The following is a 12,672-nucleotide window of genomic DNA, read 5'->3' as shown; positions in this document are numbered from 1 at the left end:
CCGTGCCCCCGAACGTCATCGGGGGGCGGCGATCGGTTGTCATGGTAGCCTCGGGTCTTCGTTTGACCCGAGACTATCTGGCATCTGCAGATTCGTTACAATGAGCCAGTGGCTCATTGTAATGAATGTGCTGCAAAAATGCTATATATTGCAATACAGAAGTATTGCAGTATATGGTAGGAGTGATCTGACTATCTAGGGTTAATGTACCCTAGATGGTCTAAAAAATAGGGGGAAAAAAAATTAAAAAAAAAGTTTAAAAAAATAAAAAAAATTAATAAAATATTAAAAGTTCAAATCACCCCCCTTTCCCTAGAACGGATATAAAACATAATAAACAGTAAAAATCACAAACATATTAGGTATCGCCGCGTCCCAAAATGCCCGATCTATCAAAATATAAAAAATGCTGCGGCATGTGTTGGGGCTACTGTATACTGCTAGGGCTACTGTATACTGCTGGGGCATGTGTGGGGACTATTATATACTGCTGGGCATGTTCTGAGAACCAGATCTGGGGAAGAGTGATTCTGTGTGAGGAAAAGGAGGGGGGTTGGTCAGAACTGGGGTGGACTGGGGGGAGATTCTGGGGGAGGATGGAGGTCTATACCCACAAGCTTGCTCTGTGAGGCCTGGGGGAGTTTTCTGTGTGAGAAGGGGGTAGCAGACATGGAGAGGGCTTCCTGAGTGAGAAGAGAGACAAGACCTGTTGGGGGGGGGAGTAGTTGTCTGTGGAGGGGAGAAAGCAGTTTTATACTAGTTATATTCTTGTACATAGGGGGCAGTTTTATACTAGTTATATTCTTGTATATAGGGGACAGTATTATAGTAGTTATATTCTTGTATATAGGGGGCAGTATTATAGTAGTGATATTCTTGTATATATGGGGAAGTATTAAAGTAGTTACATTGTTGTATATAGGGGGCAGTATTATAGTTGGAGGGGGGGTATTTAAGTTTTTACCTCAGTCAGCAAAAAGGCAAGAATTGCCCCTGTGCAGCAGATAATAAGCATGAATACCTGGCTGACTGCAAGCAGGTCACAGTATTGGGGTCTATCAGAGCCCCTGTGTGCAGACAGTTATTGGTTGAACTTGATGGACATATAAACTGTGATACTATGAATTACCTGCTGCATGGGTTCAGACAATTTTCATCTCATTATTATCATCTGTACTGTATTGCAATCCGCTCTGGATTCTATGTTACTTATTGTACAAATGCAGTAGTGGTTTCTGGGGGGCATTCGTGTTGTACTGGGGTTTTTGGCATGTCTAGGGTTCTGGTTAATAGTGCAGCTTTCTGAAGGACTGAAGATTGTGAACTTCTGCTTTAAACTAAATTAGTTATTTACTCTTTATTTTTGGTTTGTTGTGTCATTGTAATAATCATTTAGAAGAGCAGTATTTAAGCCTAAAAAATGATTGTCTCTAACTTCATGAACTATAATATATAAAGTATATACATCTTTTCTTAAATGACACGTCAGCTTCTTCCCTAGTTAAAAAAAAGCTTATACTCCATGTAATGCAGAACCCTTTGGGCTTCCCTTTGTTGCTTGTGCAGTGGTATGTCTAATGTGTGCAATCATCTGGCTATAAGCAGATTACAGCAGCTTGTTTTGTATTTTCTGCATGCTGGTTATATTGTGTAATGTTTAATTCTTGAGTATTAATTCTATCTGTCTATCTATCTTGTCTCTCTATAGGATTTAGAGCACATATTTAGCATGGCAAGTAGTCACATTAATTCATAGCCCAATAGCATGGGTATGAACATAATACTGTGCTACAAAATGTATATACAGGCGGTCCCCTACTTAAGAACACCTGACTTACAGACGACCCCTAGTTACAAACGGACCTCTGGATTTTGGTAATTTACTGTACAATAAACAGCTGTAACAGTAAAGAAATATTAGATGATAAAATAATACTTTGTCTATCCCTTGTGATAAAATTCAATTCCACTATCCAGAAGGCCCTCGGAATTTTGCATAAATGCTACAAGGAATAAAAAAATTACATTGTCAACTAAACACACAGTTTAGCTAAATAGCCATTTTACCCCATTATATAGGCAAAACTATTAAATGTTTTAAATATCTATTACCAAGCTATATGGCCATTGGATGACCCTATAGAGATGCCCAAATCTGCCATGTACCATTTGGCAGGGGGCTCTTATCATGCCTCGTACACCAAGAATTGTGAAATTTTACGCCACCCTCGTGGCAAGTCCTAATTTTATTGGGTAATGTTTATTAAGGTTAATATTTTTAAATATTTATTAATACTTTGTGTGTATTTTTTTACTCTATATGTCCCACATAAGGTCATAAAAGGCCCCCAGGGGATATATTCTTTTTTTCTTAAAATTTTTCCACTGTAACTGTGCTAACTGTATGACCCCCTGTGGGCAGAAATGTCTGGGCAGAACTGTACTATGTGGCTAACTAGTCTTGTAAGGAAAGCAATAAGCGAGAAAGATAAAGCATTTAAGGTGCTAAAACGTGAAGGTAGCGATGAGGCATTACAGGATTATAGAGAGAAAAATAAATCCTGTAAAAAGCTGATAAAGGCCGCAAAAATAGAGACTGAGAGAAATATTGCCAGGGAGAGCAAAAATAATCCCAAATTATTTTTCAAGTATATAAATGATAAGAAACTACTGAATGTCGCCTTCTAAACTGTCTTTACTCAGGAAAATCCCCTGGTGGAAGACACAATGAGGAATAATGTAAATTTTTTTTATAATGTCAACAGTTTAACCCAGGAAGAGGTACGGCGCCGCCTCTCAACCACTAAGATAGATAAATCACCTGGGCCAGATGGCATACACCCCCGGGTTTTGCATGAATTATGTACGGTGATAGACAAACCATTATTTTTAATATTTGAAGATTCACTGAGGACTGGTTATGTTCCACAGGAATGGCGCATAGCAAATGTGGTACCAATATACAAAAAAGGATCAAATAGTGATCCTGGAAACTACAGACCCGTGAGTCTAACTGCTGTGGTGGGGAAAATATTTGAGGGGTTTATTAGAGATGCTATCCTGGAGTATCTCACTGTGCACAACCTTATAACCCAGCGTCAGCATGGGTTTATGAGAGATCGGTCCTGTCAGACTAATCTAAGTAAGTTCAAGACTGGATCTGGGGGACGCTGTAGATGTTGTATATTTGGACTTTTCAAAGGCATTTGACACCGTGCCACATAAAAGGTTGGTATATAAAATGAGACTGCTGGGAATAGGAGAAAATCTGTGTATATGGGTAAGTAATTGGCTTAGTGATAGAAAACAGAGGAACCCCTGAGGAAGTCTCCATTTGGGGACGGAACGCGTGGGGAGCCCTCCCTTTCCAATCCACCGACCGAACCACCCTGACTGTGGACAGCATGGGACTTTGTCCCACACAGCCTCCTGACCTGTCTTACTGACTTGTAATGTATGGACACTTCACATATACGCTCTTCTTGACTTACCTTTAGATACAATAGGGATAGCACATTGCTTTTAAGACCATTGTGATATTTCTACTACTGTATTATCTATATTAGAGCTTGTATTGTGTGCCTACTAAGATATTATTTGTTTGACCTATATACCATCAAGGGTGGTTCTTATACCTCCTTTTTGTCGGTGGAGGAAATGGTTTGTTGGACTGCCTTACCTGGCAGTACCAACTATATGGTTTGATATGTACTTGGTACATTTTTAAATGTTTTTATGTCTTCTATCATCCCTATGCTGGGAGATTTGCTTTGTTTTGTATTGAATAAAGGTTTACTCTTGTATTGTCATACGGCACATTCCTCTTTTTTTCTTTCCAGTTCATAGAAAACAGAGGGTGGTCATTAATGGCACATTCTCAGATTGGGTTGATGTTACCAGTGGAGTGCCACAGGGGGCAGTATTGGGGCCACTTCTTTTTAATATTTTTATTAATGACCTTGTAGTGGGATTACACAGTCAAGTTTCAATATTTGCAGATGATACTAAGCTGTGTAAAGTAATAAATACGGAGGTCGATAGTTTAGCATTACAGAGGGATTTGTGGAAGCTTGAGGGATGGGCAGAGAAATGGTTGATGAGGTTTAATGTAGATAAATGTAAAGTTATGCACTTGGGCCATGGAAACAAAAAGTATAATTATGTTCTAAACGGTCAATTACTTAGTAAAACTGAAGCTGAAAAGGACTTGGGGGTATTGGTGGATGGTAAACTTAATTTTAGTGACCAGAGCCAGGCGGCTGCTGCTAAAGCAAATAAAATAATGGGATGTATCAAGAGAGGAATAGATTCTCGTGATAAAGACATAGTTTTGCCCTTATACAAATCCCTGGTCAGACCACACATGGAATATTGTGTACAGTTTTGGGCACCAGTGTATAAAAAGGATATAGTAGAGCTGGAACGGGTGCAGAGGAGAGCAACCAGGATTATTAGGGGAATGGGGGAACTAGAATACACTGACAGATTAAAAAATTTGGGATTATTCAGTTTAGAAACAAGACGGCTGAGGGGAGACATCATTGCAATAACTAGATTTATTTAGTCTGGAAAAAAGATGACTAAAAGGGGACATGATTAATTTAAACAAATATATGAATGGCCCATGCAAAAAATACGGTGGTAAGTGGTTTCATGTTAATTCAAATCAAAAGACGAGTGGGCACTGTCTCCGTTTGGAGAAAACCAAGTTTAATCACCAGAGGCGATGGCTTTTTTACTATGAGAACTGTCAATCTGTGCAATAGCCTGCCTCAGGCGCTGGTCACAGCAGGGACAGCAGAGAGCTTCAAGAAGGGTCTAGATGCCTTTTTACACCTAAATAACATTGATGATTATGTTATATAGAACTGTTTCTTCTAAATCCCCTTGTCTTCCAATCCCTTCCCTTCCTTGGTTGAACTTGATGGACATGTGTCTTTTTTTAACCGCATAAACTATTTAACTGTGTAACAAAAATATTTTCAGTTAGTTAGTTCTTCAGTTAAGATGCATGGAGATTAATGACACAAAGCTATTTATGGCATGTGTTGATTTTGATATTTTGCTCAGAGCTTACCAACTACAAGGAGTAAGGGGTGACACAGGAGGTATAAAAGCTTGTATAATGGTCCAGCCATTCTTTATAATGCATAATAATAAATAAAACAATTGAATAAATAAATAATGCCGCTGAATGAACCAGTCATCAGCCACTCAGCAGTCAATCAACAAGCCATGGTTTCCCGAAGCCTCATTAAGGGGATCCATTCAGCTTTGGAGTTGTGGGTGCCATTCTTGCCATGTCCAGTATGGACCGGAATTTGGGTGCTCGGGTTTGCTCAACACTAGTCTTAAGATTTCAATCCTGTATATGGTATATTGTCTTCTTTTATGCCCTAATTACACAGGAGTCTTCATGTCTTAATATCAAATTAAAGATGCTAGATGTTGTCCCAGGATCAGCAATGTAGAAATATAGGTTGGACCTATCTTGTTTAGCCTTATTAACTATGTTACTTTGTTACTTTGGAATTTTAAATAATGTAGTAAAATAGAATATAGATTTCAGAACTTTCTAATAACCTAAACAAACCTATCCGCTTCTGTGGCTGGCACATGCCATTTGGACAAGTTATAAAATAGCTCTACATTAAAAGCTAATGATATAAATTGTTCTGTTCATGCACACAATTGTTAAAATTTTTCTATAAAATAAATGTTAAGGTAAAAAACGTGAAGCGGATTTGGAGCATGGCTCACATTTAAAGCTGATTACTCCATAAATGGATTGGCAGCCTGATTGATGGCATACTTTACCTACTCTCTGACAAGAAGCAAGTTCAGCAATACATGATGGAATTAGAGGGAATCATTAATGTTGACTAAAACTAAGAGTGGATGGATGGGAAAATACTGGACCCTTGTAATGTCAGATGGTTGCTATAAATCACCCATGCATGCATTAAGGAAAATAATACCATAACCCCCGGTATTGGCTTTAGAATCAATCATTTTTAGATTTATAGACACCATGCTCAACTTTTGTATGGTTCTAGTAGCAGAGAAATATTTAATGAATGAAATGGTTGAGAACATGTGGTGCAGTATTGATCATCTGCAGTTGTAAATGACATGACTATGCTTCTTAAAATATCCTTGCCATAAACTCTGTTTAGTAATAAACCCAAAAAATTCTAGTGTGGGGAGAAATTATCAGTTTTATTAATTTAATAGTAGTGGATTTCAATGAGAATACTAAATCCCCTTTTAGGGAATTATCAGACATTAAAATTAGAGAGTGCAGGCCCTCATATACTAGCGAGTGTGAAGAGAGGATATACAGAGGGCATGTTCTGCAACAGGTTACAATAATAAGTTCATTACAACCTTTTAAGCACCTCTTCTAATGAAAAGGACAGAACCTCTGCAATTGATGGCGGCTATTAAATACAGCAAACAACATGCTACAATGGCCTGGAGTTGGTTCTGATACTGGTATGTTTAGTTGCTAATATAAATACGATTTGCATCCACATTAGTTACCTAAACATTGGAACTGGTTAATCCTCAGGTCCCAGTTTATTTGCATGACAGATTTGTTATACAACTAAAGGTAGGTCCTAATTGTCTGGTAATCAACTAGAAATCAAGCTACTAGGTGGTGAAATCCCAAAGTGGACTTAAAAAGTGAAGAAAAAATAAAGAATTTTGCAATATTTCAAATTATTAAAAAAGAACACTGGGAAAACGAATCAAAACCGCCCAAGAATATACCAGTGTAGAGTTAGACTACAGTCTACAGTCTTATTTTCTTGATCCCTTTTAAGAGACCACAGCCCTTTGTCTTACCAGTTGAAAAGTGCCTAAAACAGTCCAAAACCCTTAATAAATGTTGTGCAAGCATTTTAGAGCATGTTCTTTGGTGCAAATACTTTGATAAATGTATCACACTGTTTCAATAAACAAAAACTTATACAGTGAAATGAATGAGGGATGAGGGATTTATAAAAAATAAATAAGTAAAATGTGTCTTTATTTTATCCCTCCTCCAAAAACATGACAAAAGGAAACATGAGGGTATAAATAGACTGTCTGCTAATGATACAGCTGAGATATACTTGATATACGGCTGAAGTTGACAAGTATCACAGCTTTTCTATAATTCACAATAAACTTATTATTTAGTGAATGTTTCAGGTGAACAATAGCTGGGAATGAAGGTTAAAAAACCAAAATAGAGAAAAAAAATGTTATTTATAGGATAGGTTTATTTATAGGAATACTGTCAACTGTTAACCGAAACTCAACTTCAGCTCAGCCGAATCTTTTCTTACCCTAAAACGTTGCATCTGTGTGCTTTGCCTGCTGTATGTGCTACTTCTATATGATGGTTGTATCCAGAGTATAGAGCGGATGTCTGTTGAGGGTGCCTTTTGGACATATACTGTATATGTATAATGTGGTACATTTACTATTACTTATGCAAAAAGTGACAATTCCAACATTTTGTATGGTTTTCTACCCCACATGCCACTTTTTCTGAATGTGAGCCTGAAGAAATATACTGTAGCGCAAGGCGGGTGGAGGTGTCAAAAACCCAGCCCACCATCGGTATCTTTATCACAAAACAGGTGGAGGCTAGAAGTGAAATCTCCACCAGGTCAGATTGCTGAAGCCTCTTGTTAAATCTGATATGCAGTGCTCTGGTAGGGGAAATACTCTTACAGGTGCACAAAGTACCAGTCTTAATAAATTATCCACAATGTGTTTGTGGCTCTGATATATATTTTGTAAACCCCCAATGATTGCAAAAATAGCAACAACTTTTTGAAGCTTTCACTGTATTGTCCAACTAACACTTCTTCTTTATTCTTTAAGGGCCGTTCCACACTTGCGAGTGTGATGCGATGAACTCACACTCACAAGTGTGGAACGGCCCTAAGTCAGTAGGATCTCAGAGATACCAAATCTATATTGCTTTGTTATGTTCTAATACCCTTAAAAAATTCTAAACTTTCCGAAAAAATTCCTGTGATTCTGTTTTAAGACTGGATAACTTGTTATATTTTTGTGGGACTTGTACAACCCTATGATCACTTTTTATTCAAATCATCATGCTGGCAAAATGTTTAAAAAGTAGGGATATGGATGTCAACGTGACTTTAGCTTTTTTGTTATGCGTGTGTTTATTATGTTACTTCCAGTGTACATCTTTCAAATGTTCTGCAGTGCTTTCTTGAAATTTAAAGTAAGGCCCCATGGTTCAGAAATGCCTTTACTTAATAAGCAAGCCATTCATGAGCAAAAAATGGCAGGGGATGGAGGGTCATGTGATGCTAATAGTCCATAGCACATGCTGTACCTTCCAGAACTTTATGACAGTATTTAGTCTCATTAATCTCACTCCTTTTTACTGTAGATATCATGTGATCCAATTCCCTTCCTCCTGCACAAGTTAGACTGTCACTGCCCTAGTGAAGAAGAGGGCAGTGAAAGTATGGAGACTAAATGCTATCATATGGTCCCCGAAGGTAGAGCATGTGCAGATTGGTCATGTATAGTGACAAGTGGACCCAACAAAGTTCGTGTTTTGACCAACCAGGTAGAACATGAAAATTCTGTTTGGGTTCGGTTGCCGAACCTGGGGCCTAGATCCAGAACCCCACAGACCCAGAACCCCACAGGTAGCTCTTTGAATGGTGCAGGCACAGCTGCCGCCAGCATTTAAATCAATGTAGTTAATGTGCGCCAGCACTAACATTTCCAACAGCGTTGCTCCATGTTTTGGAGGATCGTCGCTCCCATGGACCTAGTCGGGTGATAGCGATCAATTGGCAGTTGTACGGCACTTGTTGCTAAAAGATGGGACAGTATATAAAGAATATATCTGCTATCTGCATGATTAATAATATTGTTTAAAAAAGTATAAAATAATGCTAGTAAAATGCATAACACACTGACAGATTGAGAAATCTACACTCTATAGGAAGTTGTGGCCATATTGAAAAGCTAATGTAAATGAAATGCATTCTTCTAACCTAAGTCTTTAATTTTTGCTCCTCACAGCTCATGATGTTTATGTTTTTCATCCTGACTATGTTTTTTGATTAAAAAAAACACTGTGTTGTCTACTGACCAGACTCCAATCAGCAGGTGGAATATGGAAACACCTTACTGTCATGACAACCACATTTCTGCCAGAAGGTCTCATTAGAAATGTTCAAACTGCTATTTCTGACTTGTCAGCTTCCGTCCAGACTGGTTTAAAGACAGAGATTATCAAAGTGAGCAGTCAGAAAACACTCATCCATATTCATATGTTGTCCGCTGCAGTGCCTTTAAAACGTTTCATTATTGTAGCCCAAAGTGAAACCTGCAAATGAAAGCAAACAACTAATCACTGAGAATTGGTTTGACTTTTAATAATCTTTATGACATTTAAATTAATTTTACAAGGTAAAGTTGAAAACAGGCAGATGCAATGCTTTTTTTGGTTGCATGTAGAGGAGGGCAAAAAAATATTTTCAGAAAAGCATTGTATTTGACATTTTACAAAGTTATTAAAAGGTTTTATTCAGATTTTGATTTAGAACAAATAAAAACACTACATAAAAATGTCTGGCAATATCGGCATTTAATCTTTAAAAAATTTTAGCGGGGGGAATATGTAATATTATGTAATATTAAAATATAATTTTCTTAAAAGGGTTCTCAGCTTTTTATGCCCGACTCCAGGGATAGAAGAAATACAAATAATAAATCTTCAGTTGTGTTCTCTTTGTAGTGGCAAACTATATTCAATTAAAATAATAAGAAAATGAATTATTTAGATTTTTGAAAATAATGCCTGATTATTACAGATTATTTTTAGAGTTGCATTGCATGTGTTTACAGTTTTAATATTTAAAAAAAAGTATAAAAGACGAGCTATGGGAAACAGTACAGAGAAAATGAAACAAAAGCAAATTAAAAAAAAGACACATTTGACAAGAATGCTGCCTTTAATGAGGTTTACTTCAGTAGTGAGAAGTGAGATGCTAAGGTCTACAAATGCTGACTGTAAACTATTAACCAACTGTTCTACTCTAGATCACCATAATTAGTAATAATGACGGTAATAATGACGCCACTAAGCAACTTACTGGGGAACATTTACTTACCTGGTCCCTGCGAGATCCCCGAGGTGTGTTGTTAGCCGGAATCCACGTCTGTCGCGATTCATGAAGATCGTGCGCCCGTGTTCCCGCATGTGTCGCTTCACCATCTTCCTCCCGGTGCATGTAAGTGCGTGGCTTGCGACACAAATTGCTTTGTTAAATCCCGTGGGTAGTCCGAATCCATCGGATCATCCAGCAGCCCGCCACCCCCCCCCCCCGATTTGTGTCGCGTGAAAGCCGGCGCCAATGCGCCAAAATCTGATCGTGTTCGCCAAAAATCCTTTCTAAATGCTGCGCACATCGGAAATCGTTGGGTATTCTGACACTATTGTGGACCCTTAGTAAATGAGTCCCACTGTGTTCGCTATATTAGACATTTTTTAAAAATTAGAAAATTAGGGGTGTAAAAATTTTTTACATTCAGGCTGGCACCAGCATCCAGCATAGTGCCAGAGCCCAGAGCTGCTGGAGGGTCCCGCCTTTACCAATCTCGGTCCCCCGCAGTCTAAGTGGTGGCTTTATATAAAATAACCCATGAGGGGGCTTTTTGAGATGATAAACTAGGGAAAATTTTAGGGAACAGGGGAATATTTTTAGTTTTTGGATTTTTAATTCTGCCACCTGAGTTTAGTGCCACAGAGGCTGTCGCCCAGGGGCCTATTGAAATCTGGAGCTGGCCCTATTTTGCTGTTTGAGGGGTAAGTTTTAAGGTGGTCATGCAGCTTATCATTATTGCCTTTGAATTATTGCTGTTTTTAATTTTTTTAGTCATGGACAAAAATCCCCCTTAAGAGTGAAAGGGAACAATAAAGATTCATGAGAAAAGCAATGGAGAAAGGTTGAAAACTAAGGTGATAAGGTAAGGTGTCCTCTTTGATGAATCGCAAAGCTCCCCTGCTATGTTAGAAATATCCCACACACTCAGAGGATCAGTGCTATACAAACAAGATAATGGAGAGAAGTATAACAAAATACTACTACAGTACGGAATGGGGAACAATAGGCAACCAGAGAAACTGATCCACTGGGAGAGATTTATCATACACAGGCGCTTCCGTCGTATGAATGAGGCCACACTCCCCCTTGTCGCGATGGATACTTTAAGAGGTTTAGAAGCAGTGATAAATCTTCCCCACTATCTTTATATGCCAAAGAAGGAGATATAGGGAAATATTTTAAATACACTGGTGCTCGTGTTCCATATGACAACCCCACCGCTGCTTTTTCGCAGCACGATAGAGCCTCTTTATGTATCCAGCGGGGTGCTGGGTGGGGCCTTACATAGAAACAAACGTAGCCAGCTACTTCTGTGAAAAGTCACCGTCTGTTGCGCCATCCACACGGCCGGCCCCACTGGTGTGAAGGTGGTGGATTGGGCTAAATAATCACATATGTATTACCCTTCATATTTGATATAGGGATTCTTTTTCATATTTATATATGCAGGAGACTGTGTTGAATTTGTGGTTTATATTGTATACCAGATTTGTTTTTAAATAAAATGGTTAATCACACTGTGTCGGATAGTTTTTATTTTAATTAAAAAAAATTTTTAAGTGTGGTGTATGTTTACTAAACTGGATCCCGATTGCCCACTGTCTTTTACCAGACAGGAGCAGGACAGCCAGAGAACCTAATTAGAATACAGAAAAGGGTTATTACTGCTTCATCCATCTCCTTTGTTCTGCATAGCCTGAAGTTAAAAAACAAACACACAAAATATTAATACATATTCAGAAATAAACATGAATATTTCTCAATACAGTAAAAAAAATCCCTCTCTACACTATAAAAATCATCACCAGAGTTGCCCCGACTGTCACACACTAGAGAATTAATTAATGATCATTTTCAGCAATTTTTTTTTAAATATTAAAGTATGGAGTACTTTCAAATATCATGGCAATGATTGTGGCCCTGTAGATGTCTACCCATCTTTCCTTGATGTCTAAATGCTAAAACACCCACATTGAAAACCTAGTCCATTATTATAAGGCCTCATGCACACAAATGTAATGGAGATTGTGATCTAACCACAAAATTTGCGGCTCAATCAGGGTTCCCATAGACCAGTGATGGCAAACCTTTTAGAGACCGAGTGCCCAAACTACAACAAAGACCCACTTATTTATCGCAAAGTGCCAACACAAAAATTTAATTTGTGATTTATACTCCATGCTCTGTCACAGTTTTCATTGATACCAGCACCCTGAGGACACCAATAAAGCAGGAAATAGTCCCAGGTACAGCTGTCACTTTAAAATAGCTCTGTGTACAGCAAGTCCTGGGCTGTCTGGGACTGCAAGAAGGTACCTGGAGTCATCTCTGGTGATGGCCTGAGTGCCCACAGAAAGGGCTCCGAGTGCCACCTCTGGCACCAGTGCCATAGGTTAGCCATCACTGCCATAGACAATCAAAGTGTATTGAGTCCACATTGTCTTGCCGCATCGGGACAGTGCACGGAAAACCGTTCGTGTGCATGTGTCCTTTTTTCATTTAGATACAAAAACAATTA

This window comes from Engystomops pustulosus, chromosome 8 (assembly GCF_040894005.1).
Source record: "Engystomops pustulosus chromosome 8, aEngPut4.maternal, whole genome shotgun sequence".
NCBI lineage: Eukaryota > Metazoa > Chordata > Amphibia > Anura > Leptodactylidae > Engystomops > Engystomops pustulosus.
The sequence above is the reverse complement of the archived record's forward strand: the minus strand, read 5'-3'. Positions refer to the sequence as shown.